Below are 6,551 nucleotides of genomic sequence, written 5' to 3'. Positions count from 1 at the left end.
GCCTGACTAGCTCAGTCGGTAGAGCATGAGACTCTTAATCTCAGGGTCGTGGGTTCAAGCCCCACGTTGGGCGTTCATCTTGAACATCCCTGCTTGTCCTCTCACTTTCTGCAGCTGTGATTGGGAATTGTAAGAAAAATCACTGAATGAACAACACAAACACAGACTGTGTCTGAAGTTCCACACCTGCACCCGACTCAGAATGAAAAAACCAGTGTGGACTCAATTGTATCCACTGTCAATTCTGATTCTGGACAAATTTCTTCATATGTATTGATGGACGCGAGCCAAGCAGATATTTCCCACAATGCCATAGTGTTTGGTCAGTGTTGAGCAGGCGTCAGTCTGACAATGATGTCATATTATTGTGTCATCACCTGACCAGACCCAAAAGTAGGCTCAGGTATCAGTTTCTTCTCAATGCTAATGTCTGCTAGCTTAGTCTGCTACTTTTAATGGCTCTGCCTGCTCAAAGGTCCAGACCCAAAAGTAGGCTCAGGTATCAGTTTCTTCTCAATGCTAATGTCTGCTAGCTTAGTCTGCTACTTTGATGGCTCTGCCTGCTCAAAGGTCCAGACCCCTGGATGTGGTGGTTCCTACCTGAACGTAGATTCTGTCAGCTCATGTTGTTAAATCAACTCACCAGGAACACCAGTAGATTTCAATGGACTGACAATGAGTCTCATTGAATGGGTGTCTCGTCCAACGAGAAACAATCAGTCTCAGGTTGAAGCTCATCAATGAGGTCTTGTGGATCAGTGGCTTGCATGAATGAATGAGTTGGAAGACTTCTTGGAAATTAAAGAGGATTTAATACAATTAAGAAAACCCTTAAGACAGAGTGATAATTCCAGCAGAGTAATTAAGGCCCATATTGAGTAGCAGGTATGAATTAGCCTGGATTTATCTGAGCTTCAAGTAGACGTCAAAGAGGCAGGTGGAAAGGTGTGTAGGATGAACGATGGTGACCTCCAACCAAATGAAGAGGACTGAGTGGAGGCTGACCAGCTCTACGGAGTCAGGCGGAGTTTGGCAGCGAGACAGGAGTCCAGGCCTGAATCGGTGTGTGGCAGCACAGACAGCTGTGAGCTGTCATCCCTAATTGGCAATTGCACAGCCAACCACCGGAGGCGCCCTCACTCATAAGAGGGGCGATTCCCTCCCTGCCCCATCTCTCTCTCTCTCTCTCTCTCTCTCTCGCTGCTCCTGACGGGTGACGTCATTTCCGCGCCGGATGTTTTCCTTCGGACAGGTAACGCGGCTTGTCTGCTCACCTGCTGCTCTTGGCTCACGTAGCACTGAGCTAATGATTGTGTATTGTGCTGCAGAGCGGCCGATTTGGTAATGAGAGTCCTGCCAAGTGACATCACTGACATGAATGGATGACATCAGTCACGTGACTGGATGACTTCAGTCACATGACCCAAACAGCGACCATCAGTCTCCCTCCAATCCTGTACTTGGGTAAACAACAAAAACAGAGTAAAAGTCTCTGGCAACATATTTGTTTCCTGTAGGGTTTCTTCATGTATGTGTGGTGTACCTGCTTTCCCAGAGGACTGCCATCTTTGTTCTGTGGGCTGACATGTTTTAGTGTCAGCACAGGTCATAGCGCTGAGACTGAACTCTCATTCTCCTCCAAGTATTATTTCCACCTCACACTCCTGCAGATATTCAAGTGAACAGGGAACACAAATTTATGCTCAACTTCTCCTGTGTATTCATCCACAGTCACTAAACAACAACCAAACCAAACAAAAGGGGTTTGCTAGCATGGCGATCAGCTGTAGTTCACCATCTTATCCAGGTCACATGACTCAGGAGTAGTGTGGCCGTCTGGCAACCAAAGGGTGGCTGGTTTGATCCTCACTTTCTCCAGTGACCATGTCAAAGTGTCCTTGAGTAAGATACTGAACCCCTAAATACTTCTGATGAGTAGGTTGGCTCCTTGCATGGCAGCCTTCAGCATCAGTGTGTGAGTGTGTGAATGAGAGGACATTGTTCAGCTCCTTGAGTGCTGCTGAGGTAGAAAGGCTCTGTACAAACTGAGTCCTTTTACCATTTCTTTCCTGCTTCTAGCGGCGCTGTCGTCACTTCCTGTGACCGTGGGAGGGAAGGGGTCCCCCTTCAGAATAAGTTTTATATCATGATGTTACTTCCTCTTCAACATGCCTTTAGCAGACCAACTCACTGACTAGCACAGTGAGGTAGTGTGGCCGAGCGGTCTAAGGTGCTGGATTAAGGCTCCAGTCTCTGAGGAGGTGTGGGTTCAACTCCCACCACTGCCATCATGTCCCAGGTCACTGGAGAGGTGTGGCAGGTCTCTCGCAGCCTTTCCTTTCACTTCCACAGGTATCTTCAAACCTGTGACCAAAAGAAGAAGTAGGTCCTGAAAACTCTCCAGTTGGTCCAGAACACTGCTGCCCGTGTGTTGACTAGAACTGGTAGAAGAGACCATGTCTCTCCTGTACTGGCTTCTCTGCATGGCTCCCTGTCACATTCAGAATAGAATTCTAAATTCTCCTTCTACCATCAAAGTCCTCAACAGTCAGGCTCCTTCCTGAGCTCCTAGTCCCCTATTATCCAGCTAGAACCCTTCGCTCCCAGGATGCAGGGTTACTGGTGGTTCCTAGAGTTCTAAAAGTAGAATGGAGCCAGAGCCTTCAGCTATCAGGCTCCCCTCCTGTGGAACCGTCTCCCAGTTTCAGTGCTCACAGTGGTCCTCCGTGAGCTCAGGGAGCTTGTGAGGATAACCAGACACATGAAAAACTAGAGGGAACATTGGCTGGAGCTCAGTGTCTCCTGATGTACATGGCAGGGCAGCTGCTGCTGATGTCATCAAAATGAGCCCTGGAATCACAAGGTTTGCTGTGACGAGAGGCACTGACATCAAGACATGTTTGGAGCTGTTTATGGTTGATGGTTCTGTTCATGCCACTGTCACTAAAAAGAGTCAGCATTGCTGTGACAAACCTCAAAGGAAAAAAAGTCCATGGTGACAAGAGGAAAGACATTGATGAGGGACACCTGGATGCTTCTATTGGTGTTCTTCTTCTTCCTGGAGTGTTCAGATCCTGCAGTGAGGCCACTGATCGTCTCTGGGACGCATCGACAGACAGAAATATTTTCCGGGCCACAAGGCCACTTCAGAACTTTCAACGAACATCAAGAGTCCTCAGATTTGACGACAGAGACACCGGAGCAAGAACTGACAAGCTTGCCCCCATTGGGGATGTCTGGGAAAGATGGGTGCAGCTCCTTGCACCAACATTCAACCCAGGGCCAGAGGTGAGAGTGGATGAACGTCTTGTCCCTTTCTGAGGAAAATGCCCCTTCCAGCAGTCCATGCCCGGTAACCAGGAAGGACGGCAGAGCAGAGTTTGTGTTCTGGCCTGTTCTGCTTTTCATTTAGTGTTTATATTAAAGTTCTGTTGCTGAAAAAAAGACTTTTATGCCAAACCCAAAGGTTCATCATTTTTTTAATTGAAATTGAGGGTTTACTGACTAAAAAAAGGTCCAGAGGCCCACAACAAAATATTCAAATCAATATTTCCATGGATAAGGAAGCCTACCAAGGAAACCAAGAGATGGAAACAACTTGGATGATAGAAAATTGTTTTTAGTGAATTTTACAGCTGATTGAAGATGTGGGTCAAAACTGACCGTTACCATAGAGATGGGAACAGAAAACTCAAATGGAAGCTCAAAAGGGGACTTAGCTCCAATGGTAGAGTGCTAGCTTAGCATGTGAGAGGTAGAGGGATCCATGGCCTCATTCTCCAGAATACTTCAGCTTGTTCTGTTGATCAGAGGAGCTGCTGGGTGATGAATGCTGATGTTTGTCCACTGCTGTGATAAAGTGTCCCCTGTTACTGAGATGAGGATGAACACCTGCTCAGGTCAAAGCTGCAATCAAACCAGGGACTCTGAACCTCCCACACAGTGAAGGAGTTTGTCCTGCAGGTTGATGGACGCTTATTAAGTTCTATCTTTGATCAAATATAAGAAATGTAAAATAATTCAACATTGATTGCATTTCCCTCCTTTCTTTGGTGCCCTCAGACTTTCTGAGAACTGTAGGAGGAACTGCTCTCTGTTCTGTGTTTCTTCTGCTCAGTGGAGGAAGGAACGAAGGACTGGAGCTCTAAGTTTTCCAGTTCCTACATCAGTGAACAGACTTTCTGTGCTGCAAGGAACCAAAGCTACTAAGGAGGATTACAGAGTTTGGGAGTCAGTGACTTAATAGAGTCAAACAAAGGGTTGAACCTGAATGAGACAGTCACCCTTCAACATGGGGCCATGGCAGAGTGAACCAAGAACACTACAATGGGGGTGAGAGTGGAGCCATGATGGATTCACAGTTCATCACCTCCACCATCATGTGGACCACCTGATCACCTCTCCCTCAACCTCTAAATAACTCATTCCCTGACCGGGAATCGAACCCGGGCTGCGGCGATGAGAGCGCCGAATCCTAGCCACTAGACCATCAGGGACCACATTGAGCTCTCCAACAACAGAGACTATAGACAATGACTCAAGAACACAGGACTCTGTTGTCTCAGCTTGAGATGCAGAGGGTCCACCAAGACCACCAGACACCTCAGCCTCCTAAAGACAGTCCACCCCCAGGATCCTGCCCCCCTCTGCTCCAACTCAGCCCTCCATTCATAACTGACTTTGTCTCAGTCTCTTCCCAATGCCAGTCACTGAAACACTGACAATGTGATGGGGCTTCCTGTCTTTATTACATTTTCTTCAAAGGATCCCGTGTGTCTTCTTTCTCTCTGTCTGTACAGGAGTGTGGTACCAGGACCAGCTTGAACGGGTGACTGTGTCTGAGTGGGTCGAGGCTGGGCTGCAGGTATTGGGAGGTGAGAACCCATCTGTGAGGCTCCAGGTGGAGCGATCACCTGTGAGGGTCCAGGGACAGCAGGAAGCTGCACAGATGGTAAAGACATGGAGGGGAGACAGGTGGTGCTGGAGCAGTGACAGGAAGTGTCTGGCATTTTGGTTCATCCTGTGAGATGACGTGAGGTTGTGGTTTTGCCTCCAGCCTCACCTCCTCATCAGTGTTCAAAAGGTTCAAAGGTGAAAAAATGGGATTCAACCAAACAGCTGGAATGAAGAGTTGGTAACACTTGCAGAGCTGCAGGGAGCTGGACAGGTCTCACCGTGGGGGGATTTGTCCCACAGATCCTGCTGAAGTGGCTCCTTCTCCTGAGACCTGCAATGCTGGCTGGACCTTTGGAAAAAGAACACAACAAATCTTCATAAACATTTACTTCAGCAGGAACACACAAGAAGGTGGGACTGGTTCCTTTTTCATGTTCACTATTTTGTCGTCTTGGTTCATGTTTTGGTTGTCAAAGTTAATTCTGAATATTTGTGGAAAGTTCGCCTGCCTTTACTTGTACCAATACTTTCTTTAGTAACAAATTAAAAAGCTCAAGCTAAACTTCAGTCAGGACAACCATTCTTTCTCATTCTTTGGCCTCTGTTTTATGTCCATGACCATCCTGTCTGTCACCTTTGGTGATGGAGACATCGGTTGATGACATCAGCAACAGTCCTCAACCCAACTGCCTCTGCCAGAAGTGAGCTGTCATCTGTCTCAGGGGACACAGTCAGGTGGACCGGGGCGGATGAGGGCCTGCTGCTTCCTTGAAATATTTCTCAATATTTCAGTTGCAACTGTATAGTGATGGTGGGTCAGTTTAGAGCTGTCAATCAATGTTAATAATTGATCTTAGCATCTGGAGATTATTTTAGGAACACAAATACTTTTACTTCATTCTGAGGATGAGCAGACGTTCAATATAATTCTCATTTCCTGGTCAAAGACTCCTGCTAGTCAGAGAGGATCTGGACTGGATTGGAAAGCTTCTGAGAGGGAAACCTTCCCTCTGGACTGGACTGAGAACGGAGCAGCCTCAGCTTCCTGGAGCCTGACTTGCCTCTGTGGTCTAAGGTTGTGAGGGCTGAAGTCACAGTGAAACTCCTGAGATCACAGAGCCTTTGAGATCACAGGCTGACTTCCTTTTTTCCCTAAAATGAAGAATAATAATTTAAAAAATGTTGTGTCTGTGTTTGTGTTGCTGCATCAGTTAAACAGTGACTCTGACAGAGGGGATGTAGCTCAGTGGTAGAGCGCATGCTTTGCATGTATGAGGCCCCAGGTTCAATCCTCTGCATCTCCAGCTGGTCCTTTGGAGCCTTCATCTTATCAGCTAAATTGATCCATAAATGTGACAACAGTTGATAACAAACTACCAGAAGAGAAACCAGTCTGTTGCATATCAAAGTATTTGTAGCTGGCTCAGTGTGACTGTGAGCCTTCATAGCCAGCATGAAGGAGCTGGTTTTCATCTTTGCTGGGGAAATCCCACACACAGCTGCTCTCAGTTCCAAAAGTGTGTGTCCTAACTCCTCCGTCCTCCTGCTGCCCTCAGAATACAGACACAATTCAACCTGGCAAGTTTGGAGCATAGAAGTGCTCCTGAAGAGATGTGTGTCAGCCCACAGCTGGCTGTTCTTACCTGGAACCTCAA

The 6,551-nt window shown here is 47.2% G+C and overlaps 2 non-coding genes across 2 annotated transcripts; one reads left to right on the top strand and one right to left on the bottom strand.

Annotated features, from left to right (window-relative positions):
• Positions 1-73, top strand: trnak-cuu (transfer RNA lysine (anticodon CUU)). The gene has a single exon. It is a non-coding gene; the product is annotated as a tRNA-Lys (tRNA).
• Positions 74-4,424: 4,351 nt separating this feature from the next.
• On the bottom strand, positions 4,425-4,496 carry trnae-cuc (transfer RNA glutamic acid (anticodon CUC)). Its single transcript has one exon. It is a non-coding gene; the product is annotated as a tRNA-Glu (tRNA).
• Between the last annotated feature and the right edge of the window lie 2,055 nt (positions 4,497-6,551).

The sequence above is a fragment of the Aulostomus chinensis genome, chromosome 1 (assembly GCF_037954235.1).
Source record: "Aulostomus chinensis isolate RoL2024-O1b breed Wild chromosome 1, RoL_Achi_v1.0, whole genome shotgun sequence".
NCBI lineage: Eukaryota > Metazoa > Chordata > Actinopteri > Syngnathiformes > Aulostomidae > Aulostomus > Aulostomus chinensis.
Note: the sequence above shows the minus strand (reverse complement) of the source record. Positions and strands in the feature narration are given on the sequence as shown.